A 26,146-nucleotide genomic window follows, 5' to 3' on the forward strand; every position below is an offset into this window, starting at 1 on the left:
CATTCATGCCACAGAAGTGCCAGGCAATGACTATCTCCAACAAGCGAGAGTCTAACCACCTCCCCATAACATTCAATGGCATTACCATCGCCAAATTCCCCACCATCAACATCCTGGGGGACACCATTGACTAGAAACTTAACTGGACCAGCCACATAAATACCAATGGCAACAAGAGCGGGTCAGAGGCTGGGTATTCTGCGGCGAATGTCTCACCTCCTGACTCCCCAAAGCCTTTCCACCATCCACAAGGCACAAGGCCTTGCCTGGATGAGTGCAGCTCCAACAACACTCAAGAAGCTCGACACCATCCAGGACAAAGCAGCCCGCTTGATTGGCACCCCATCCACCACCTTAAACATTCACTCCCTCCACCACCGGCGCACCGTGGCTGCAGTGTGTACCATCTACAAGATGCACTGCAGCAACTTGCCAAGGCTTCTTCGGCAGCACCTCCCAAACCCGCAACCTCTTCCACCTAGAAGGACAAGTGTAGTGTATGTACTTTGAAGAAGGAACTATATTCTGCAGCCCCTGTATACTGCAGTACCAGTAGTGACCACCCCTGTATATAAGCCTGTGCAGTAACTTTGTATAGTAGTTCCAGTTTTGTCTCCATTCAGTAAACACCTGTTATAACCAACTTCTGCAGTCCGTGTCTCAATTACACACGGACATTACATTGGCGACGAACAGATCCGAACTTACCTACAGTTCTGCACCACCTCACGGGGATCCATCCCTGAAGCGAAGTTATTAGAGGCCGAAGCCAGAAGGAAGAAATCCAAAAAGAAAAAACAAACAGAAGAAACGGGTGTCGACCGTGGGCAACCGCCCTCTGATTCATCGAATTCGAAGATTTGCAGGAGAGGCTGTCGAGAGCTGGGCTTGGTTCTCCAGTCTATGGTGTTCCAGTTAATCGGGCTGGTGGCAGGTAGTACACTGATCCTTCCTGGGCTGCGGCGGGCTAGAGCTCGATCGGGTGGCTTTTCAACGGGGCCGAGCAGCGTTGTCGGGAAGAGGAGAGAGAGAGAGAGGGTGGAGCACACAGGGCGTGGCCGGTGCTACGAAGCCGGGCAGCGTACAGACCCGAGAAGAGGGAGGAAAGTGTCCCATAGGGTCTGCTCTGATGACGGGAACAGTAATTAAAATAAAAGAAAAAGAAATTAGAAGCGCAGAAAGCCGCGAGGAGCTGCAGTTTGCCACGGGGACCGCGGAGAGCGGCGTTGGCAGCAGCGCGGGGGGGAAGCGCGCGAAGACCATAGGGCGTCGCCATCAAGGCATAAAAATGCCAGCAACAGCGTTGGCAGCAGCGGAAAAGACAGAAAGCGCGGGAGGCGCCATCTTAATCCAGCGGGGAAGAAGGAAAAGCGCGGGAGGCGCCATTTTGTTCAATCGGGGAAGAAGGCAAAGCGCGGGAGGCGCCATCTTAGATCTCCAAGATGCCGAAGACTGGCAATATCACTGCCTTCGATAATGCAATAGAAGACTGGACCACGTATGTGGAAAGAGTCGAAGTATATTGCAAGGCAAATGAAGTAGCCGATGAGGAAAAGGCATCGGTACTACTAAACTTAATGGGCGCAAGAACGTACGGCCGATTGTGGAACCTGATCACTCCAGTCAAACCGATGGAGAAGAGTTTTAACGAAATTGTTGATATCCTACAGGAACACCTAAATCCTACACCGCTGCTGATAGCAGAAAGATTTAAATTCCACAAGAGAAATCAGCATAAAGATGAGAGCAGTGCTGATTACCTTACGGAACTACGCAAGCTATCAAAGCACTGCCAGTTTGGAGCAGGACTGGCAGATACCCTACGGGACAAATTTGTCTGTGGACTCCTGAGTGAAGGAACCCAGAAGAGGTTACTCTCAGAAAAAGAGCTGATGCTAGATAAGGCTTTCAGCGTGGCAGTATCATACGAAGCAGCAGCAAGGGGAGCTATGGAAATACAGCAAAAGCCACAGGAATACGGCACCCATGAAATGACACGGGGATTTGAAAAATGTTATCGCTGCGGCAGAACAACCCATGACCAGAAGGACTGCTGGTCCAAGGACAAAACATGCAGGCAATGCGGAAAGATGGGACACATTGCACGAGTTTGCAGGTCCGGGAAGAAGACTAACGACAACAAAAAGACTACTAAGGAAAAGTACAGGAAAGTACAAAAGATGACGGACAGTAGTTCCGAAGACCAGAAGAGCGATAGTGAATCCGGGAACAAGAGACTAAGCTGTCTCAAACTATACAACGTAATCACAAAAGAGGATCACCGAACCATTTGGGTCACCCTCACGATAGCAGGGTCCCAAGTCAAAATGGAATTGGATACAGGATCAGCCCTGACCGTCATGAATCGACGAGACTACGAGCGGCTATTCTCACACATACCCTTGAAAGACACATCCATTGTCTTGAAGACATATACGGGGCAGAAAGTATACCCCAGAGGGAAAATAAGGGTGCCTGTCGAATACAACGGCAAGGAAATACAGAAATTGTATCTGTACATACTGCAAGATGGTGGGCCACCGTTATTGGGACGTGAATGGATCAGAAAGATAAGTTTAGACTGGCACTCCATTCAGGCACTGACTGTGGTTGGTAAAAAGGATGACGACATCACACCTGGACGATTGTCAAATATCTTAGCTAACGCTAAAGAGGTATTTCAACAAGGACTGGGAACTCTTAAAGGCGTAACCGCCTCAATAAAAATAGAAGAGAATGCAATTCCCAAGTTTTTCAAAGCAAGACCGGTACCATATGCATTTCGCCCAGCCGTCGAGGCAGAGCTGGAGAATCTGGAGAATGCAGGCGTGTTATCTAAGGTAGACTGGAGCGAGTGGGCGACACCCATCGTTCCTGTCATGAAGAAAACGTTAAACAATAAGTCTGAGGAGCCAAGGAAGGTTCGCATCTGTGGGGACTTCAAGGTGACTGTGAACCCAGTCCTTCACACAGTACAGTATCCTCTTCCGAGGAGAGAAGATACTTTCGCCTCACTATCTGGAGGGAAACGTTTTACAAAAATTGACCTAGCGCAAGCATATTTGCAGATGGAGATTGAAGAATCCTCTAGGAAATATCTCACGATAAACACTCACAAAGGTCTTTACCAGTATAATCGACTGGTATTCAGAGTAGCATCAGCTCCGGCTATATGGCAAAGAGCGATGGAACAAGTCCTGCAAGGGATTCTGGGGACTCAGTGTTACTTGGACGACATCCTAGTGACAGGTGAAAATGACAGTGAACACCTTGCCAACCTAGAGCAGGTGCTCACTAGACTAAGAGAACATGGGCTACTAGCCAATCGCCCCGAGTGCGAGTTTTTTAAGAAACAGATATCGTATTGTGGCCACGTGATTGATGAAGAGGGGTTACATAAGTCCCCTGACAAAATTGAAGCGGTTGTTAAGGCTCCAGCGCCTGAAAATGTGTCGCAACTGAGGTCATTCCTCGGATTGGTGAATTACTACCATAAGTTTTTGCCGAATTTGTCCACAATTCTGCACCCACTGAACGCCCTGCTACAAACTGGAGTAGCATGGAAATGGAGCGATGAATGTAAGCGAGCCTTTCAGAAGTGTAAAGGCCTGATCACTTCAAGAGAAGTATTGGCTCACTACAACTCATCACTACCGATAAGACTGGCGTGTGATGCGTCTCCCTACGGCGTTGGAGCGGTACTGTCACATAAATTCCTTGATGGTTCAGAGAGGCCGATAGCTTTTGCGTCACGCTCGTTAACTGCAGCCGAGCGTAACTACACCCAGATTGACAGAGAGGCCCTCAGCCTGGTGTGGGGGGTGAAGAAGTTCAATCACTACCTGCACGGACAGAAATTTACTCTACTAACTGATCATCAACCTCTTGTCTCCATTTTCAACCCTAAGAAGGGCGTCCCGATAATGACAGCACAACGGCTACAGAGGTGGTCCCTTTTCCTAGGGGCACACCAATATGACATCGAGTACAAAGGAACTAAACAGCATGGGAATGCTGATGGATTGTCGCACCTACCGTTGCCGACGGTGGAAGAAGCACTTGCAGTGGATCCTGTGGAGATATTCCACTCGACCATAGTCAAATGTCTACCTGTGACGAATGCAAACATAGAAAAGGAAACACAAAATGACCCAACACTCTCCAGGGTCTATGATTTAACGGTGAAGGGATGGCCAGCACATGGCGAACCACTATTGCCAGCATTCTTGCCGAGAAGAGAACAGCTGTCAGTGTGCTGAGGAACCTTGATGTGTGGATCCAGAGTAGTAATTCCACCCAAATTGAAGGATAGAGTGCTCAATGAGCTTCATGAGGGTCATCTGGGAGGGGTAAAAATGAAGAACTTAGCCAGAGCATTTGTGTGGTGGCCGGGAATCGATAGAGAGATCGAAGAGATGACCAAGAGCTGTACAGGATGCCAGAAGGTCCAAAACGCCCCACCACAAGCCCCTCTACATCCATGGGAGTGGCCCTCATCCCCATGGCAAAGGGTACACATTGATTTTGCTGGTCCATTTATGGACTCGATGTTTTTAATTGTGGTGGATGCACATTCAAAGTGGCCAGAGGTAATAAAAATGTCCTCAACCACCACAGAAAGAACTTTCACAGTCTTACGAACCATATTCGCCAGAAATGGGCTGCCTGAACAGATCTGCTCCGACAATGGACCACAGTTTGTGTCTGAAGAGTTCCGGAGGTTCTTAAAGAACAATGGTGTTAAGCATTACACATCCACCCCATATCATCCAGCCACCAATGGATTGGCTGAGAGGTTCGTTCAAACATTCAAGAAGGCTGGCACGGTGGCATAGTGGTTAGCACTGTTGCCTCACAGTGCCAGAGACCCGGGTTCGAATCCGGCCTCAGGCGACTGTCTGTGTGGAGTTTGCACATTCTCCCCGTGTTTGCGTGGGTTTTCTCCGGGTGCTCCGGTTTCCTCCCACAGTCCAAAGATGTGCGGGTTAGGTTGATTGGCTATGATAAATTGACCCTTAGTAATAGGTGGGGTTACAGGGATAGGGTGGGATATGTGTTGGGGTTACGGGGATCGGGTGGGATATGTGTCAGTGCAGGCTCGATGGGCCGAAATGGCCTCTATCTGCACTGTGGGGTTTCTGTGTGATTCTGTGATTCTGTGAAGGCTATCAAGGCAATGTGTAATGAAGACATACCCCTACAACACAAGGTGGATAACTTCTTGTTTGCCTACCGGAATGCAACACATGCGGTTACCAACCAAACTTCAGCCATGATGTTCTTCAATCGAAGACTAAGATGCCGCTTGGATTTGGTTAAGCCAAACATCAGAAGAGATGTGGAGAACAGACAGTTTCAGAATATGAATGAAAGGCCAACCAGGAGTTTCAAGATAGGTCAACCAGTTTTGGCCCGGGACTACCGCACAGAGAAATGGCAGCCAGGAACGATCTGCATATGGCAAGGACCTCTAATGTATACCGTGGACGTTGGAGAGAGCATTGTAAGACGCCATGCTGACCAGATTCTAGAGTCACTGGAAAACGTCAAATCTACACCATGATCCTATACACCTGGTGATGAAACCAAAGTACCAATTGCATCTACCTCAGAATTGGTGATATTGGAAGCAGACGAACCAAACAACGACGTTGATCCTGAATCAACTTTGCCAGAAGAACCTGATACCCCAAAGAGGCGTTATCCGGACAGAATCAGGAAGCCTCCTCAAAGACTGAATTTATAATTGATTAACTTCAGCTAATGTATATAGCAACTGTAATTGTAAATATGTTATTTAATTATTAATCGAATGTTATGTACTGTTTAGCTAAAAGGGGAGGAATTGTAGTGTATGTACTTTGAAGAAGGAACTATATTCTGCAGCCCCTGTATACTGCAGTGCCAGTAGTGACCACCCCTGTATATAAGCCTGTGTAGTAACTTTGTATAGTAGTTCCAGTTTTGTCTCCATTCAGTAAACACCTGTTATAACCAACTCCTGCAGCCCGTGTCTCAATTACACACGGACATTACAACAAGGGCAGCAGGTGCATGGGAACACCATCACCTCCAACTTCCTCTCCAAGTCACACACCATCCTGACTTGGAAATATATTGCTGATCCTTCATTGTCACTGGGTCAAAATGCTGGAACTCCCTCCCTAACAGCACTGTGGGAGCACCTTCACCACACGGACTGCAGCGGTTCAAGAAGGTGGCTCACCACCACCTTCTCAAGGGGCAATTAGGGATGGGCAATAAATGCTGGTCTTGCCAGCGATGCCCATATCCCATGAATGTATTTAAAAAGTACAGAAATGTTTGTAATTTTTCAATCATTCGCGGGATGCCACCCAGTTTAACCTCAGTAGTGGGGAAGCTTTTAGAAACAGTAATCAGGGATAAAATTAACAGTCACTTGGATAGGTGTGGATTAATTAAGGAAAGACAGCACGGATTTGTTAAAGGCAAATCGTGTTTAACTAATTTGATTGAGTTCTTTGATGAGGTAACAGAGAGGGTTGATGAGGGTAATGCGGTTGACGTGATGTACATGGATTTCCAAAAGGCGTTTGACAAAGTGCCACATAATAGGCTTACCAGCAAAGTTGAAGCCCATGGAATAAAAGGGACAGTGGCAGCCTGGATACAGAATTGACTCAGTGACAGGAAACAGAGAGTAGTGGTGAATGGTTGTTTTTCGGACTGGAGGAAGGTATACAGTGGTGTTCCCTAGGAATCGGTTCTGGGACCACTGCTTTTCTTGATATATATTAATGATTTGGATGTGGGTGTACAGGGCACAATTTCAAAATTTACAGATGACACAATTCTTGGAAGTATAATGAACAGCGAGGAGGATAGTGACAGACTTCAGGAAGACATAGACAGGATGTTGGAATGGGCGGACACGTGGCAGATGAAATTTAACGCAGAAAAGTGCGAAGTGATACATTTTGGTAGAAAGAATGAGGAGAGGCAATATAAACTAAAGGTACAATCCTAAAGGGGGTGCATGAACAGAGAGACCTGGGGGTATGTGTGCACAAATCGTTGAGGGTGGCAGGGCGGGTTGAGAAAGCGGTTAAAAAAGCTCACGGGATCCTGGGCTTCATAAATAGAGGTATAGAGTACAAAAGCAAGGAACTTATGATGAACCTTTATAAAACACTGGTTCGGCCCCAACTGGAGCATTGTGTCCAATTCTGAGCACCATAGAGAATCATAGAATCATAGAAAGTTACAGCACGGAAGGAGGCCATTTCGGCCCATCGTGTCTGCGCCGGCCAACAAAGAGCTCTCCAGCCTAATCCCACTTCCCAGCTCTCGGTCCGTAGCCCTGCAGGTTACAGCATCCCAAGTGCACATCCAAGTACTTTTTAAATGTGGTTAGGGTTCCTGCCTCTACCACCCTTTCAGGCAGTGAGTTCCAGACCCCCACAACCCTCTGGGTGAAGACATTTCCCCTCAAATCCCCTCTAAACCTTCCACCAATTACTTCAAATCTGTGCCCCCTGGTTTTTGACCCCTCTGCTAAGGGAAATAGGTCCTTTCTATCCACTTTATCTAGGCCCCTCATAATTTTATACACCTCAATAAGGTCTCCCCTCAGCCTCCTCTGTTCCAAGGAAAACAGACCCAGCCTATCCAGTCTTTCCTCGTAGCTAAGATTCTCTACTCCCAGCAACATCCTTGTAAATCTCCTCTGTACCCTCTCTAGTGCAATCACATCTTTCCTGTAATGTGGTGATCAGAACTGCACGCAGTACTCTAGCTGTGGCCTAACTAGTGTTTTATACAGTTGAAGCATAACCCCACCCCCGCTCTTGTATTCTATGCCACGGCTAATAAAGGCAAGCATTCCGTATGCCTTCTTAACCACCTTATCTACCTGGCCTGCTACCTTCAGGGATCTGTGGACATGCACTCCAAGGTCCCTTTGTTCCTCTACACTACTCAGTGTCCTACCATTTAATGTGTATTCCCTTTCCTTGTTAGCCCTCCCCAAGTGCATTACCTCACACTTCTCCGGATTGAATTCCATTTGCCACTGTTCTGCCCACCTGACCAATTTATTGATATCTTCCTGCAGTCTACAGCTTCCTTCTTCAGTATCAACCACACAGCCGATTTTAGTATCATCTGCAGACTTCTTAATCATACCCCCTATATTCAAGTCTAGATCATTGATATATACCACAAAAAGCAAGGGACCGAGTACTGAGCCCTGCAGAACCCCACTGGAAACAGCCTTCCAGTCACAAAAACACCCATCAACCATCACCCTCTGCTTCCTGCCTCCGAGCCTGAGCTTCCTGTCTCTGTTGCAGTACCCGGGTCTTGAGTGACATTGAACTGTGCCAGCAGTCTCTCGCTCTCCTGGGACCAGCATGGCTCGTATTCTTTCCCGTAGCCGCGCAGGACGCTTCTGGCGGCCCCCACTTTCAGCAGTCGAGCAAAACGGTCGTAGTTGTTTGAGGACGGCGGTATTCTCTGGACTGTGTTCTCGACAATGCTCGTGAAGGTGGACCGTGAAGCCTTACGGGGGGTCCATCTTGTTTTCGGTACTGAGGCAATTATTGGCGCCTTGATACCTACATGTGCAATGCTGGCTCGACGTTGTGAGCGTGGGAAGTTCTTAAGCATCTTGCAGGAGAAGGTGAGAGGCCGACCTTTGCTGTCACCGGTCATGAAAGAGGGGCTTCCTTCCATCAACTGGCTGAACACAAGTTGCCTGGCTGTTTGGCATGGTAGGTGAGATGGGTATTGGAGGCCAGCACCCAGTCTTCGAGTTATTGGCCCACTCGGTCTACTTTTTAGTAGCCCCATATGTAGTGGTGGCTGTTTGCAGTTGCGGATATATATGGCTGGGTGGTGAGCAGTTGGTAGGGCGATGGTTGTCCATGTCTCCGTTGGTGGCTTCACGACGGTCAGCTTGTCCACTCTGATTGTGATGGAAAATGGTGGCATGTCTCCTGGTGGGACTTCTTCAACTTCAGTAATTAGGTCGGCCCGGACGTATGTGGGCAGGCCGTATTTTGTGTGGTAGCGGCACGCTATCACGTGAATCCATGGAGCTGCATCCGGTATGGGTCGGGTTCAGGTAGGCGGGTTCTTTTGATGGCAAGAGCGATCATTTGCATTCCAAGTTCCCTTGACAAGACCTCACACTTTGCTCAGGCCTTCAACGTTGGGTTGATAAATACAGAGTGGCAGGGCCAATTATCTCGGTTGGTTATAGAATCATAAAATCGTAAAAGTTTACGACACAGAAGGAGGCCATTCGGTCCATCGTGTCTGTGCCGGCCGACAAAGAGCTCTCCAGCCTAATCCCACTTTCCAGCTCTTGGTCCGTAGCCCTATAGGTTATGGCACTTCAAGTGCATTTCCAAGTACTTTTGAAATGTGATGAGGGTTTCTGCCTTGACCACCCTTTCAGGCAGTGAGTTCCAGACCCTCATCAGCCTGTTTCTGAGCCAGTTTTGAATCCAACTTGACACTTTGCCCTGGATCCCATGGGCTTTTAACTTCATGACCAGTCTGCCATGTGGAACCTTATCAAAAGCCTTGCTAAAGTCCATATACACTACATCAAACGCACTACCCTCATCTACCCTCCTTGTTACCTCCTCAAAAAATTCAATCAAGTTAGTCAGACACGACCTTCCCTTAACAAATCCGTGCTGACTATCCTTGATTAATCCGTGTCTTTCTAAATGAAGATTTATCCTGTCCTTCAGAATTCTTTCCAATAATTTTCCCACCACCGAGGTTCGGCTGACTGGCCTGTAATTACTCGGTCTATCCTTTTCTCCCATTTTAAACAAGGGTACCACATTAGCAGTCCTCCAGTCCTCCGGCACCACACCTGAAGCCAGAGAGGATTGGAAAATGATGGTCAGGGCCTCTGCTATTTCCTCTTTTGCTTCGCTTAACAGCCTGGGATACATTTCATCCGGGCCTGAGGATTTATCCACTTTTAAAGCTGCTAAACCCCTTAATACTTTCTCTCCCACTATGTTCACTGCACTTTAGGAAGGATGTGAAGGCCTTAGAGAGGGTGCAGAAAAGATTTACGAGAATGATTCCAGGAATGAAGGACTTCAGTTACGTGGATAGACTGGAGAAGCTGGGGTTGTTCTCCTTGGAGCAGAGAAGTTTGAGCGGAGATTTGATCGAGATGTTCAAAATCATGAGGGGTCTGGACAGAGTAGATCGAGAGAAACTGTTCCCATTGGTGGAAGGGTCGAGAACCAGTGGACACAGATTTAAGGTGATTGGCAAAAGAACCAAAGGCGACATCAGAAAAAACTTTTTTACGCAGCGAGTGGTTAGGATCTGGAATGCACTGCCTGAAAGGGTGGTGGAGGCAGATTCAATCATGGCTTTCAAAAGGGAATTGGATAAATACCTGAAGGAAATAAATTTGCAGGGCTACGGGGAAAGGGCGGGGGACTGGGACTAGCTGATAGCCGGCACGGGCTCGACGGGCCGAATGGCCGCCTTCCGTGCTGTAACCATTCCATGATTCTATGATTCTATGACGTGGGTGACACTGGTGGCTCGGCATTTATTGCTCTGAGGGCTTTAGGAGTTACGCACACAGAGTGGGACTGGAGTCACGTGTAGCCCAGACCGGGTAGGAGTGGCGGGTTCCCTTCCCTGAAGGACATCAGTGACCCAGTCGGGTTTTTACGACAATCCGGCAGCTTTCCTGGTGATTTCTCCTGGTGCCAGGCCACGGATCACCAGATTTATTCAATTCAGTTTCTCTCAAGCTCTAGTTTGCTGGTCCAGTCATCGTGTATCCAGTACCCGGGTCAGCAGCTCTCCCTCCCTCCCTCTCCCTCCCCCCCTCTCTCTCTCCTTCCCTCTCTCCCTCCCTCCCTCTCTCTCTCCTTCCCTCTCTCCCTCTCTCTTTCCCTCTCTCCCTCCCTCCCTCTCTCTCTCTCACTCACTTTCTCTCTCTCTCTTTCTCTGTCTGTGTTTCTCTCACTTTCTCTCTGTCTGTATCTCTCTCCCTCTCACTTTCCCTGTCTCTCTCTCTCTCTGGGTCCAGTCAGTGAGGGGTTAATGCAGACACAGCCCTCTCCTCCCTCCCTCCCTCTCTCTCTCTCACTCACTTTCTCTCTCTTTCTCTGTCTGTGCCTCTCTCACTTTCTCTCTCTCTCTCTCACTTTCTCTCTCTCTCTTTCTCTGTCTGTGTCTCTCTCACTTTCTGTCTGTCTGTATCTCTCTCCCTCTCACTCTCACTCTCTCTCTCTCTCTCACTTTCCCTGTCTGTCTCTCTCTCTCTGGGTCCAGTCAGTGAGGGGTTAATGCAGACACAGCCCTCTCCTCCCTCCCTCCCTCTCTCTCTCTCTCACTCACTTTCTCTCTCTTTCTCTGTCTGTGCCTCTCTCACTTTCTCTCTCTCTCTCTCACTTTCTCTCTCTCTCTTTCTCTGTCTGTGTCTCTCTCACTTTCTGTCTGTCTGTATCTCTCTCCCTCTCACTCTCTCTCTCTCTCTCACTTTCCCTGTCTGTCTCTCTCTCTCTCTCTCTGGGTCCAGTCAGTGAGGGGTTAATGCAGACACAGCCCTCTCCTCCCTCCCTCCCCCTCTCTCTCACACTCTCTAGATCCCGCACTCCCGGTGTCTGCTCTGTCACATTCTGAGTGACTTTGAGCCGCAGCAGTTTGGGATCCCCTTCCCCGGGAGCCCAGGAGCTGTGTCCCTCCCTCGGGGTTCTCTGCACCGAGCGACAGCCGCAGGGGTCAGACTGGGGGGAGTGTGAGCAATCTGCGCTCGGCTGTGACTAAATAAGGGAGATTCAGACAGCAGCCACAGCCAGTCCGGGGAGGTGGCGGGACAGCCGGGAGCGGACTGATGCCCCCGGACCGGGACCGGGACAGTAACCCGACCAGGAGCAGCGTGGAGCGGACAGAGGGCGAGAGGTGAGTGGTGAGTGAGCCCGGGGACAGGGGGCAGGGGACAGTCCTCAGGGGCAACTAACAACCGGGGTGATAATAACAAAGGAATTAACATCTGCTGCAATTTATAATGGAGTCATTAATAAATCAATTAATACCTGGGCTAAGTAATAATGGGGCAATTAATAAGCGGGGTAATTATAATAGGGTAAGTAATAACTGGGCCAATTGATATAGTAATTAATACCCAGGTCAGTTAATAACGTGGCAATTACTAACTGAGATAAGTAATAGGTTAATTAATAACAGGACAATTAATAAGTGAGGACATTGTTTGAACCGCTGGTGGCGGTTTGGAATAACTGAATGGTCACTTCGGAGGGCAGTTAAGAGCCAACCAGGTTGGTGTGGGACTGGACTGGCTGCCGTGTGTACCCTCGACAAGATGCACTGCAGCAACTCGCCAAGGCTTCTTCGGCATCACCTCCCAAACCCGCGACCTCTTCCACCTAGAAGGACAAGGGCAGCAGGCGCATGGGAACACCACCACCTCCAAGTTCCCCTCCAAGTCACACACCATCCTGACTTGGAAATATATCGGCCGATCCTTGATCGTCGCTGGGTCAAAATCCTGGCACTCCCTCCCTAACAGCACTGTGGGGGCACCTTCACCACACGGACTGCAGCGGTTCAAGAAGGCGGCTCACCACCACCTTCTCAAGGGGCAACTAGGAATGGGCAATAAATGCCGGCCTTGCCAACAATGCCCACATCCTGTGAATGAATAAAAAACAGCCCAGACTGGGTAAGGACGGCAGGTCTCCTTCCCTCAAGGGCATTAGTGACCCAGTTGGGTTTTTACGACAATATATCTGGGGTAATTAATAACTGCATAATTAACAGGGTCATTAACAAATGGGGCAATTAACTGGGGTAATGATGGATAGAATAATTAATAACCACAGCAAATAAACACCTATGGCTAATGTTAAAGAAATATAAATGGAAGTTGTTAACGAGTGGGGCAATTAATGACGGGAAATTCATTGCAGCAATTAATAAAGGTACCAATTAATAACTGGGGTACTTGGATATTAACAGGGGACATTATTAAAAGGGCATTTATTAATATAGCATTTATTAACTGGGGCAGTAATATAGGATAATTAATAATTGGGTCAATAATTTTTTGTGGGAATTAAAGAAGTAATTATTACCTGGGAGCAAATATCGAGCAATTCCCTTGTAGAATAATCTCTTTTTGGGCTGGATGGAGTTGATCATTTTAAAGGCAGTCACAGCCCTTTTAACCAGCTGGGATGGACAGAGAAATATTGACTGGATTACAGGTTGCCGACTATTCACTGAAGGAGTGGTCAGGCCTTAGATACGTGGCTGATTGAAATTCACCCGTACCCTTGTGAGAGTCAGTGTGTGTGGAACTGTACCCCAGTGAGAGTCAGTGTCTGTGGAACTGTACCCCAGTGAGAGTCAGTGTCTGTGGAACTGTACCCCAGTGAGAGTCAGTGTGTGTGGAACTGTACCCCAGTGAGAGTCAGTGTCTGTGGAACTGTACCCCAGTGAGAGTCAGTGTCTGTGGAACTGTACCCCAGTGAGAGTCAGTGTCTGTGGAACTGTACCCCAGTGAGAGTCAGTGTCTGTGGAACTGTACCCCAGTGAGAGTCAGTGTCTGTGGAACTGTACCCCAGTGAGAGTCAGTGTCTGTGGAACTGTACCCCAGTGAGAGTCAGTGTCTGTGGAACTGTACCCAAGTGAGAGTCAGTGTCTGTGGAACTGTACCCCAGTGAGAGTCAGTGTCTGTGGAACTGTACCCCAGTGAGAGTCAGTGTCTGTGGAACTGTACCCCAGTGAGAGTCAGTGTCTGTGGAACTGTACCCCAGTGAGAGTCAGTGTCTGTGGAAATGTACCCCAGTGAGAGTCAGTGTCTGTGGAACTGTACCCCAGTGAGAGTCAGTGTCTGTGGAACTGTACCCCAGTGAGTGTCAGTGTCTGTGGAACTGTACCCCAGTGAGAGTCAGTGTCTGTGGAACTGTACCCAAGTGAGAGTCAGTGTCTGTGGAACTGCACCCCAGTGAGAGTCAGTGTCTGTGGAACTGAACCCCAGTGAGAGTCAGTGTCTGTGGAACTGTACCCAAGTGAGAGTCAGTGTCTGTGGAACTGTACCCCAGTGAGAGTCAATGTCTGTGGAACTGAACCCCAGTGAGAGTCAGTGTCTGTGGAACTGTACCCCAGTGAGAGTCAGTGTCTGTGGAACTGTACCCCAGTGAGAGTCAGTGTCTGTGGAACTGTACCCCAGTGAGAGTCAGTGTCTGTGGAACTGTGCCCCAGTGAGAGTCAGTGTCTGTGGAACTGTACCCCAGTGAGAGTCAGTGTCTGTGGAACTGTACCCCAGTGAGAGTCAGTGCCTGTGGAACTGTGCCCCATTGAGAGTCAGTATCTGTGGAACTGTACCCCAGTGAGAGTCAGTGTCTGTGGAACTGTACCCCAGTGAGAGTCAGTGTCTGTGGAACTGTACCCCAGTGAGAGTCAGTGTTTGTGGAACTGTACCCCAGTGAGAGTCTGTGTCTGTGGAACTGTACCCCAGTGAGAGTCAGTGTGTGTGGAACTGTACCCCAGTGACAGTCCGTGCCTGTGGAACCCGTACCTCAGTGAGAGTCAGTGTCTGTGGAACTGTACCCCAGTGAGAATCAGTGTCTGTGGAACACGTACCCCTGTGAGAGTCAGTGTCTGTGGAACTGTACCCCAGTGAGAATCAATGTCTGTGGAACTGTACCCCAGTGAGAATCAGTTTCTGTTGAACACGTACGCCTGTGAGAGTCAGTGTCTGTGGAACTGTACCTCAGTGAGAGTCAGTGTCTGTGGAACTGTACCTCAGTGAGAGTCAGTGTCTGTGGAACTGTACCCCAGTGAGAGTAAGTGTCTGTGGAACTGTACCCCAGTGAGAGTCTGTGTCTGTGGAACCGTACCCCAGTGAGAGTCAGTGTGTGTGGAACTGTACCCCAGTGAGAGTCAGTGTCTGTGGAACAGTACCCCAGTGAGAGTCAGTGTCTGTGGAACTGTACCCCAGTGAGAGTCAGTATTTGTGGAACCCGTACCCCAGTGAGTGTCTGTGGAACTGTACCCCAGTGAGAGTCAGTGCCTGTGGAACTGTACCCCAGTGAGAGTCAGTGTCTGTGGAAGTGTACCCCAGTGAGAGTCAGTGTCTGTGGAACTGTACCCCAGTGAGAGTCAGTGTCTGTGGAACTGTACCCCAGTGAGAGTCAGTGTCTGTGGAACTGTACCCCAGTGAGAATCAGTGTCTGTGGAACACGTACCCCTGTGAGAGTCAGTGTCTCTGGAACTGTTCCCCAGTGAGAATCAGTGTCTGTGGAACTGTACCCCAGTGAAAGTCAGTGTTTGTGGAACTGTACCCCAGTGAGAGTCAGTGACTGTGGAACTGTACCCCAGTGAGAGTCAGTGTCTGTGGAACTGTACCCCAGTGAGAGTCAGTATCTGTGGAACTGTACCCCAGTGAGAGTCAGTGTCTGTGGAACTGTATCCCAGTGAGAGTCAGTGTCTGTGGAACTGTACCCCAGTGAGAGTCAGTGTCTGTGGAACTGTACCCAAGTGAGAGTCAGTGTCTGTGGAAATGTACCCCAGTGAGAGTCAATGTCTGTGGAACTGAACCCCAGTGAGAGTCAGTGTCTGTGGAACTGTACCCCAGTGAGAGTCAGTGTCTGTGGAACTGTACCCCAGTGAGAGTCAGTGTCTGTGGAACTGTACCCCAGTGAGAGTCAGTGTCTGTGGAACTGTGCCCCAGTGAGAGTCAGTGTCTGTGGAACTGTACCCCAGTGAGAGTCAGTGTCTGTGGAACTGTACCCCATTGAGAGTCAGTATCTGTGGAACTGTACCCCAGTGAGAGTCAGTGTCTGTGGAACTGTACCCCAGTGAGAGTCAGTGTCTGTGGAACTGTACCCCAGCGAGAGTCAGTGTTTGTGGAACTGTACCCCAGTGAGAGTCTGTGTCTGTGGAACTGTACCCCAGTGAGAGTCAGTGTGTGTGGAACTGTACCCCAGTGACAGTCCGTGTCTGTGGAACCCGTACCTCAGTGAGAGTCAGTGTCTGTGGAACTGTACCCCAGTGAGAATCAGTGTCTGTGGAACACGTACCCCTGTGAGAGTCAGTGTCTGTGGAACTGTACCCCAGTGAGAATCAGTGTCTGTGGAACTCTACCGCTGTGAAAATCAATGTCTGTGGAACTGTACCCCAGTGAGAGTCAGTGTCTGTGGAACTGTACCCCAGTGAGAGTCAGTGTCTGTGGAAGTGTACCCCAGTGAGAGTCAGTGTCTGTGGAACTGTACCCCAGTGAGAGTCAGTGTCTGTGGAACTGTACCCCAGTGAGAGTCAGTGTCTGTGGAACTGTACCCCAGTGAGAATCAGTGTCTGTGGAACACGTACCCCTGTGAGAGTCAGTGTCTCTGGAACTGTTCCCCAGTGAGAATCAGTGTCTGTGGAACTGTACCCCAGTGAGAGTCAGTGTTTGTGGAACTGTACCCCAGTGAGAGTCAGTGACTGTGGAACTGTACCCCAGTGAGAGTCAGTGTCTGTGGAACTGTACCCCAGTGAGAGTCAGTATCTGTGGAACTGTACCCCAGTGAGAGTCAGTGTCTGTGGAACTGTATCCCAGTGAGAGTCAGTGTCTGTGGAACTGTACCCCAGTGAGAGTCAGTGTCTGTGGAACTGTACCCAAGTGAGAGTCAGTGTCTGTGGAAATGTACCCCAGTGAGAGTCAATGTCTGTGGAACTGAACCCCAGTGAGAGTCAGTGTCTGTGGAACTGTACCCCAGTGAGAGTCAGTGTCTGTGGAACTGTACCCCAGTGAGAGTCAGTGTCTGTGGAACTGTACCCCAGTGAGAGTCAGTGTCTGTGGAACTGTGCCCCAGTGAGAGTCAGTGTCTGTGGAACTGTACCCCAGTGAGAGTCAGTGTCTGTGGAACTGTACCCCATTGAGAGTCAGTATCTGTGGAACTGTACCCCAGTGAGAGTCAGTGTCTGTGGAACTGTACCCCAGTGAGAGTCAGTGTCTGTGGAACTGTACCCCAGCGAGAGTCAGTGTTTGTGGAACTGTACCCCAGTGAGAGTCTGTGTCTGTGGAACTGTACCCCAGTGAGAGTCAGTGTGTGTGGAACTGTACCCCAGTGACAGTCCGTGTCTGTGGAACCCGTACCTCAGTGAGAGTCAGTGTCTGTGGAACTGTACCCCAGTGAGAATCAGTGTCTGTGGAACACGTACCCCTGTGAGAGTCAGTGTCTGTGGAACTGTACCCCAGTGAGAATCAGTGTCTGTGGAACTCTACCGCTGTGAAAATCAATGTCTGTGGAACTGTACCCCAGTGAGAGTCAGTGTCTGTGGAACTGTACCCCAGTGAGAGTCAGTGTCTGTGGAACTGTACCCCAGTGAGAGTCAGTGTCTGTGGAACTGTACCCCAGTGAGAGTCAGTGTCTGTGGAACTGTACCCCAGTGAGAATCAGTTTCTGTTGAACACGTACGCCTGTGAGAGTCAGTGTCTGTGGAACTGTACCCCAGTGAGAGTCAGTGCCTGTGGAACTGTACCCCAGTGAGAATCAGTTTCTGTTGAACACGTACGCCTGTGAGAGTCAGTGTCTGTGGAACTGTACCCCAGTGAGAGTCAGTGTCTGTGGAACTGTACCTCAGTGAGAGTCAGTGTCTGTGGAACTGTACCTCAGTGAGAGTCAGTGTCTGTGGAACTGTACCCCAGTGAGAGTAAGTGTCTGTGGAACTGTACCCCAGTGAGAGTCAGTATTTGTGGAACCCGTACCCCAGTGAGTGTCTGTGGAACTGTACCCCAGTGAGAGTCAGTGCCTGTGGAACTGTACCCCAGTGAGAGTCAGTGTCTGTGGAACTGTACCCCAGTGAGAGTCAGTGTCTGTGGAACTGTACCCCAGTGAGAGTCAGTGTCTGTGGAACTGTACCCCAGTGAGAGTCAGTGTCTGTGGAACTGTACCCCAGTGAGAATCAGTGTCTATGGAACACGTACCCCTGTGAGAGTCAGTGTCTCTGGAACTGTTCCCCAGTGAGAATCAGTGTCTGTGGAACTGTACCCCAGTGAGAGTCAGTGTTTGTGGAACTGTACCCCAGTGAGAGTCAGTGACTGTGGAATTGTACCCCAGTGAGAATCAGTGTCTGTGGAACACGTACCCCTGTGAGAGTCAGTGTCTGTGGAACTGTACCCCAGTGAGAATCAGTGTCTGTGGAACCCGTACCCCAGTGCGAGTCAGTGTCTGTGGAACTGTACCCCGGAGAGAGTCAGTGTCTGTGGAACTGTACCCCAGTGAGAGTCAGTGTCTGTGGAACTGTACCCCAGTGAGAGTCAGTGTCTGTGGAACTGTAGCCCTGTGAGAGTCAGTGTCTGTGGAACTGTATCCCAGTGAGAGTCAGTGTCTGTGGAACTGTACCCCAGACAGAGTCAGTGTCTGTGGAACTGTACCCCAGTGAGAGTCAGTGTCTGTCGATCTGTAATGCAGTGAGAGTCAGTGTCTGTGGAACTGCACCCCAGTGAGAGTCAGGTTCTGTGGAACTGTACCCCAATGAGAGTCAGTGTCTGTGGAACTGTACCCCACTGAGAATCAGTGTCTGTGGAACACATACCCCAGTGAGAGTCAGTGTCTGTGGAACTGTACGTCAGTGAGAGTCAGTGTCCGTTGAACTGTACCTCTTTGAGAGGCAGTGTCTGTGGAACTGTACCGCAGTGAGTGTCAGTGTCCGTGGAACTGTACCCCAGTGAGAGTCAGTGTCTGTGGAACTGTACCCCAGTGAGAGTCTGTGGAACTGTACCCCAGTGAGAGTCAGTGTCTGTGGAACTGTACCCCAGTGAGAGTCAGTGTCTGTGGAACTGTACCCCAGTGAGAGTCAGTGTCTGTGGAACTGTACCCCAGTGAGAGTCAGTATTTGTGGAACTGTACCCCAGTGAGAGTCAGTGTCTGTGGAACTGTACCCCAGTGAGAATCAGTGTCTGTGGAACACGTACCCCTGTGAGAGTCAGTGTCTGTGGAATTGTAACCCAGTGAGAATCAGTGTCTGTGGAACACGTACCCCTGTGAGAGTCAGTGTCTGTTGAACTGTACCCCAGTGAGAGTCAGTGTCTGTGGAACTGTACCTCAGTGAGAGACAGTTTCTGTGGAACTGTACCCCAGTGAGAGTCAGTGTCTGTGGAACTGTACCCCAGTGAGAGTCAGTGTCTGTGGAACTGGACCCCAGTGACAGTCAATGTCTGCGGTACTGTACCCCAGTGCGAGTCAGTGTCTGTGGAACTGTACCCCAGTGAGAATCAGTGTCTGTGGAACTGTACCCCAGTGAGAGTCAGTGTCTGTGGAACTGTACCCCAGTGAGGGTCAGTGTCTGTGGAACTGTACCTCAGTGAGAGTCAGTGTCTGTGGAACTGTACCCCAGTGAGAGTCAGTGTCTGTGGAACTGTACCCCAGTGAAAATCAGTGTCTGTGGAACACGGACCCCTGTGAGAGTCAGTGTGTGTGGAACTGTACCCCTGTGATAGTCAGTGCCTGTGGAACTGTACCTGAGTGAGAGTCAGTGTCTCTGGAACTGTACCCCAGTGAGAGTCACTGTCCGTGGAACTGTACCCCAGTGAGAGTCAGTGTCTGTGGAACTGTACCCCAGTGAGAATCAGTGTCTGTGGAACACGTACCCCTGTGAGAGTCAGTGTCTATGGAACTGTACCCCAGTGAGAATCAGTGTCTGTGGAACCCGTACCCCAGTGCGAGTCAGTGTCTGTGGAAATGTACCCCAGTGAGAGTCAGTGTCTGTGGAACTGTACCCCAGTGAGAGTCAGTGTCTGTGGAACTGTACCCCAGTGACAGTCAATGTCTGCGGTACTGTACCCCAGTGCGAGTCAGTGCCTGTGGAACTGTACCCCAGTGAGAGTCAGTATCTGTGGAACTGTACCCCAGTGAGAATCAGTGTCTGTGGAACACGTACCCCTGTGAGAGTCAGTGTCTCTGGAACTGTTCCCCAGTGAGAATCAGTGTCTGTGGAACTGTACCCCAGTGAGAGTAAGTGTCTGTGGAACCGTACCCCAGTGAGAGTCAGTGTGTGTGGAACTGTACCCCAGTGAGAGTCAGTGTCTGTGGAACTGTACCCCAGTGAGAGTCAGTGTCTGTGGAACTGTACCCCAGTGAGAGTCAGTATTTGTGGAACCTGTACCCCAGTGAGTGTCTGTGGAACTGTACCCCAGTGAGACTCAGTGCCTGTGGAACTGTACCCCAGTGAGAGTCAGTGTCTGTGGAACTGTACCCCAGTGAGAGTCAGTGTCTGTGGAACTGTACCCCAGTGAGAGTCAGTGTCTGTGGAACTGTACCCCAGTGAGAGTCAGTGTCTGTGGAACTGTACCCCAGTGAGAATCAGTGTCTGTGGAACACGTACCCCTGTGAGAGTCAGTGTCTCTGGAACTGTTCCCCAGTGAGAATCAGTGTCTGTGGAACTGTACCCAAGTGAGAGTCAGTGTTTGTGGAACTGTACCCCAGTGAGAGTCAGTGACTGTGGAACTGTACCCCAGTGAGAGTCAGTGTCTGTGGAACTGTACCCCAGTGAGAGTCAGTATCTGTGGAACTGTACCCCAGTGAGAGTCAGTGTCTGTGGAACTGTACCCCAGTGAGAGTCAGTGTCTGTGGAACTGTACCCCAGTGAGAGTCAGTGTCTGTGGAACTGTACCCAAGTGAGAGTCAGTGTCTGTGGAGATGTACCCCAGTGAGAGTCAATGTCTGTGGAACTGAACCCCAGTGAGAGTCAGTGTCTGTGGAACTGTACCCCAGTGAGAGTCAGTGTCTGTGGAACTGTACCCCAGTGAGAGTCAGTGTCTGTGGAACTGTACCCCAGTGAGAGTCAGTGTCTGTGGAACTGTGCCCCAGTGAGAGTCAGTGTCTGTGGAACTGTACCCCAGTGAGAGTCAGTGTCTGTGGAACTGTACCCCATTGAGAGTCAGTATCTGTGGAATTGTACCCCAGTGAGAGTCAGTGTCTGTGGAACTGTACCCCAGTGAGAGTCAGTGTCTGTGGAACTGTACCCCAGCGAGAGTCAGTGTTTGTGGAACTGTACCCCAGTGAGAGTCTGTGTCTGTGGAACTGTACCCCAGTGAGAGTCAGTGTGTGTGGAACTGTACCCCAGTGACAGTCCGTGTCTGTGGAACCCGTACCTCAGTGAGAGTCAGTGTCTGTGGAACTGTACCCCAGTGAGAGTCAGTGTCTGTGGAACTGTACCCCAGTGAGAGTCAGTGTCTGTGGAACACGTACCCCTGTGAGAGTCAGTGTCTGTGGAACTGTACCCCAGTGAGAATCAGTGTCTGTGGAACTCTACCCCTGTGTAAATCAATGTCTGTGGAACTGTACCCCAGTGAGAGTCAGTGTCTGTGGAACTGTACCCCAGTGAGAGTCAGTGTCTGTGGAACTGTACCCCAGTGAGAGTCAGTGTCTGTGGAACTGTACCCCAGTGAGAGTCAGTGTCTGTGGAACTGTACCCCAGTGAGAATCAGTTTCTGTTGAACACGTACGCCTGTGAGAGTCAGTGTCTGTGGAACTGTACCCCAGTGAGAGTCAGTGCCTGTGGAACTGTACCCCAGTGAGAATCAGTTTCTGTTGAACACGTACGCCTGTGAGAGTCAGTGTCTGTGGAACTGTACCCCAGTGAGAGTCAGTGTCTGTGGAACTGTACCCCAGTGAGAGTCAGTGTCTGTCGATCTGTAATGCAGTGAGAGTCAGTGTCTGTGGAACTGCACCCCAGTGAGAGTCAGGTTCTGTGGAACTGTACCCCAATGAGAGTCAGTGTCTGTGGAACTGTACCCCACTGAGAATCAGTGTCTGTGGAACACATACCCCAGTGAGAGTCAGTGTCTGTGGAACTGTACGTCAGTGAGAGTCAGTGTCCGTTGAACTGTACCTCTTTGAGAGGCAGTGTCTGTGGAACTGTACCGCAGTGAGTGTCAGTGTCCGTGGAACTGTACCCCAGTGAGAGTCAGTGTCTGTGGAACTGTACCCCAGTGAGAGTCTGTGGAACTGTACCCCAGTGAGAGTCAGTGTCTGTGGAACTGTACCCCAGTGAGAGTCAGTGTCTGTGGAACTGTACCCCAGTGAGAGTCAGTGTCTGTGGAACTGTACCCCAGTGAGAGTCAGTATTTGTGGAACTGTACCCCAGTGAGAGTCAGTGTCTGTGGAACTGTACCCCAGTGAGAATCAGTGTCTGTGGAACACGTACCCCTGTGAGAGTCAGTGTCTGTGGAATTGTAACCCAGTGAGAATCAGTGTCTGTGGAACACGTACCCCTGTGAGAGTCAGTGTCTGTTGAACTGTACCCCAGTGAGAGTCAGTGTCTGTGGAACTGTACCTCAGTGAGAGACAGTTTCTGTGGAACTGTACCCCAGTGAGAGTCAGTGTCTGTGCAACTGTACCCCAGTGAGAGTCAGTGTCTGTGGAACTGGACCCCAGTGACAGTCAATGTCTGCGGTACTGTACCCCAGTGCGAGTCAGTGCCTGTGGAACTGTACCCCAGTGAGAGTCAGTATCTGTGGAACTGTACCCCAGTGAGAATCAGTGTCTGTGGAACACGTACCCCTGTGAGAGTCAGTGTCTCTGGAACTGTTCCCCAGTGAGAATCAGTGTCTGTGGAACTGTACCCCAGTGAGTGTCAGTGTCTGTGGAACTGTACCCCAGTGAGAATCAGTGTCTGTGGAACTGTACCCCAGTGAGAGTCAGTGTCTGTGGAACTGTACCCCAGTGAGGGTCAGTGTCTGTGGAACTGTACCTCAGTGAGAGTCAGTGTCTGTGGAACTGTACCCCAGTGAGAGTCAGTGTCTGTGGAACTGTACCCCAGTGAAAATCAGTGTCTGTGGAACACGGACCCCTGTGAGAGTCAGTGTGTGTGGAACTGTACCCCTGTGATAGTCAGTGCCTGTGGAACTGTACCTGAGTGAGAGTCAGTGTCTCTGGAACTGTACCCCAGTGAGAGTCACTGTCCGTGGAACTGTACCCCAGTGAGAGTCAGTGTCTGTGGAACTGTACCCCAGTGAGAATCAGTGTCTGTGGAACACGTACCCCTGTGAGAGTCAGTGTCTATGGAACTGTACCCCAGTGAGAATCAGTGTCTGTGGAACCCGTACCCCAGTGCGAGTCAGTGTCTGTGGAAATGTACCCCAGTGAGAGTCAGTGTCTGTGGAACTGTACCCCAGTGAGAGTCAGTGTCTGTGGAACTGTACCCCAGTGACAGTCAATGTCTGCGGTACTGTACCCCAGTGCGAGTCAGTGCCTGTGGAACTGTACCCCAGTGAGAGTCAGTATCTGTGGAACTGTACCCCAGTGAGAATCAGTGTCTGTGGAACACGTACCCCTGTGAGAGTCAGTGTCTCTGGAACTGTTCCCCAGTGAGAATCAGTGTCTGTGGAACTGTACCCCAGTGAGAGTAAGTGTCTGTGGAACCGTACCCCAGTGAGAGTCAGTGTCTGTGGAACTGTACCCCAGTGAGAGTCAGTGTCTGTGGAACTGTACCCCAGTGAGAGTCAGTGTCTGTGGAACTGTACCCCAGTGAGAATCAGTGTCTGTGGAACACGTACCCCTGTGAGAGTCAGTGTCTCTGGAACTGTTCCCCAGTGAGAATCAGTGTCTGTGGAACTGTACCCAAGTGAGAGTCAGTGTTTGTGGAACTGTACCCCAGTGAGAGTCAGTGACTGTGGAACTGTACCCCAGTGAGAGTCAGTGTCTGTGGAACTGTACCCCAGTGAGAGTCAGTATCTGTGGAACTGTACCCCAGTGAGAGTCAGTGTCTGTGGAACTGTACCCCAGTGAGAGTCAGTGTCTGTGGAACTGTACCCCAGTGAGAGTCAGTGTCTGTGGAACTGTACCCAAGTGAGAGTCAGTGTCTGTGGAAATGTACCCCAGTGAGAGTCAATGTCTGTGGAACTGAACCCCAGTGAGAGTCAGTGTCTGTGGAACTGTACCCCAGTGAGAGTCAGTGTCTGTGGAACTGTACCCCAGTGAGAGTCAGTGTCTGTGGAACTGTACCCCAGTGAGAGTCAGTGTCTGTGGAACTGTGCCCCAGTGAGAGTCAGTGTCTGTGGAACTGTACCCCAGTGAGAGTCAGTGTCTGTGGAACTGTACCCCATTGAGAGTCAGTATCTGTGGAATTGTACCCCAGTGAGAGTCAGTGTCTGTGGAACTGTACCCCAGTGAGAGTCAGTGTCTGTGGAACTGTACCCCAGCGAGAGTCAGTGTTTGTGGAACTGTACCCCAGTGAGAGTCTGTGTCTGTGGAACTGTACCCCAGTGAGAGTCAGTGTGTGTGGAACTGTACCCCAGTGACAGTCCGTGTCTGTGGAACCCGTACCTCAGTGAGAGTCAGTGTCTGTGGAACTGTACCCCAGTGAGAGTCAGTGTCTGTGGAACTGTACCCCAGTGAGAGTCAGTGTCTGTGGAACACGTACCCCTGTGAGAGTCAGTGTCTGTGGAACTGTACCCCAGTGAGAATCAGTGTCTGTGGAACTCTACCCCTGTGAAAATCAATGTCTGTGGAACTGTACCCCAGTGAGAGTCAGTGTCTGTGGAACTGTACCCCAGTGAGAGTCAGTGTCTGTGGAACTGTTCCCCAGTGACAGTCAGTGTCTGTGGAACTGTACCCCAGTGAGAGTCAGTGTCTGTGGAACTGTACCCCAGTGAGAATCAGTTTCTGTTGAACACGTATGCCTGTGAGAGTCAGTGTCTGTGGAACTGTACCCCAGTGAGAGTCAGTGCCTGTGGAACTGTACCCCAGTGAGAATCAGTTTCTGTTGAACACGTACGCCTGTGAGAGTCAGTGTCTGTGGAACTGTACCCCAGTGAGAGTCAGTGTCTGTGGAACTGTACCTCAGTGAGAGTCAGTGTCTGTGGAACTGTACCTCAATGAGAGTCAGTGTCTGTGGAACTGTACCCCAGTGAGAGTAAGTGTCTGTGGAACTGTACCCCAGTGAGAGTCTGTGTCTGTGGAACCGTACCCCAGTGAGAGTCAGTGTGTGTGGAACTGTACCCCAGTGAGAGTCAGTGTCTGTGGAACTGTACCCCAGTGAGAGTCAGTGTCTGTGGAACTGTACCCCAGTGAGAGTCAGTATTTGTGGAACCCGTACCCCAGTGAGTGTCTGTGGAACTGTACCCCAGTGAGAGTCAGTGCCTGTGGAACTGTACCCCAGTGAGAGTCAGTGTCTGTGGAACTGTACCCCAGTGAGAGTCAGTGTCTGTGGAACTGTACCCCAGTGAGACTCAGTGTCTGTGGAACTGTACCCCAGTGAGAGTCAGTGTCTGTGGAACTGTACCCCAGTGAGAATCAGTGTCTGTGGAACACGTACCCCTGTGAGAGTCAGTGTCTCTGGAACTGTTCCCCAGTGAGAATCAGTGTCTGTGGAACTGTACCCCAGTGAGAGTCAGTGTTTGTGGAACTGTACCACAGTGAGAGCCAGTGACTGTGGAACTGTACCCCAGTGAGAGTCAGTGTTTGTGGAACTGTACCCCAGTGAGAATCAGTGTCTGTGGAACACGTACCCCTGTGAGAGTCAGTGTCTGTGGAACTGTACCCCAGTGAGAATCAGTGTCTGTGGAACCCGTACCCCAGTGCGAGTCAGTGTCTGTGGAACTGTACCCCAGTGAGAGTCAGTGTCTGTGGAACTGTACCCCAGTGAGAGTCAGTGTCTGTGGAACTGTACCCCAGTGAGAATCAGTGTCTGTGGAACTGTAGCCCTGTGAGAGTCAGTGCCTGTGGAACTGTATCCCAGTGAGAGTCAGTGTCTGTGGAACTGTAGCCCTGTGAGAGTCAGTGTCTGTGGAACTGTATCCCAGTGAGAGTCAGTGTCTGTGGAACTGTACCCCTGTGAGAGTCAGTGTCTGTGGAACTGTACCCCAGTGAGAGTCAGTGTCTGTGGAACTGTACCCCTGTGAGAGTCAGTGTCTGTGGAACTGTACCCCAGTGAGAGTCAGTGTCTGTGGAACTGCACCCCAGTGAGAGTCAGTGTCTGTGGAACTGCACCCCAGTGAGAGTCAGGGTCTGTGGAACTGTACCCCAATGAGAGTCAGTGTCTGTGGAACTGTACCCCACTGAGAATCAGTGTCTGTGGAATTGTACCCCAGTGAGAGTCAGTGTCTGTGGAACTGTACGTCAGTGAGAGTCAGTGTCCGTTGAACTGTACCTCTTTG

The 26,146-nt window shown here is 50.2% G+C and overlaps 1 protein-coding gene across 2 annotated transcripts in view; it reads left to right on the forward strand.

Annotated features, from left to right (window-relative positions):
* The first annotated feature begins 11,628 nt into the window (after window positions 1-11,628).
* kcnh2b (potassium voltage-gated channel, subfamily H (eag-related), member 2b) overlaps window positions 11,629-26,146 on the forward strand; it is a 237,131-nt gene continuing 222,613 nt past the window's right edge. For both annotated transcript variants that reach the window (XM_085992158.1, XM_085992159.1), the window contains exon 1: window positions 11,629-11,937. The gene's annotated coding sequence lies outside the window, so the exon portion shown is untranslated. The remainder of the gene's footprint in view (window positions 11,938-26,146) is intronic.

The sequence above is a fragment of the Somniosus microcephalus genome, chromosome 7 (assembly GCF_052327205.1).
Source record: "Somniosus microcephalus isolate GS21.2 chromosome 7, FLI_Smic_1.0, whole genome shotgun sequence".
Classification (NCBI taxonomy): Eukaryota; Metazoa; Chordata; class Chondrichthyes; order Squaliformes; family Somniosidae; genus Somniosus; species Somniosus microcephalus.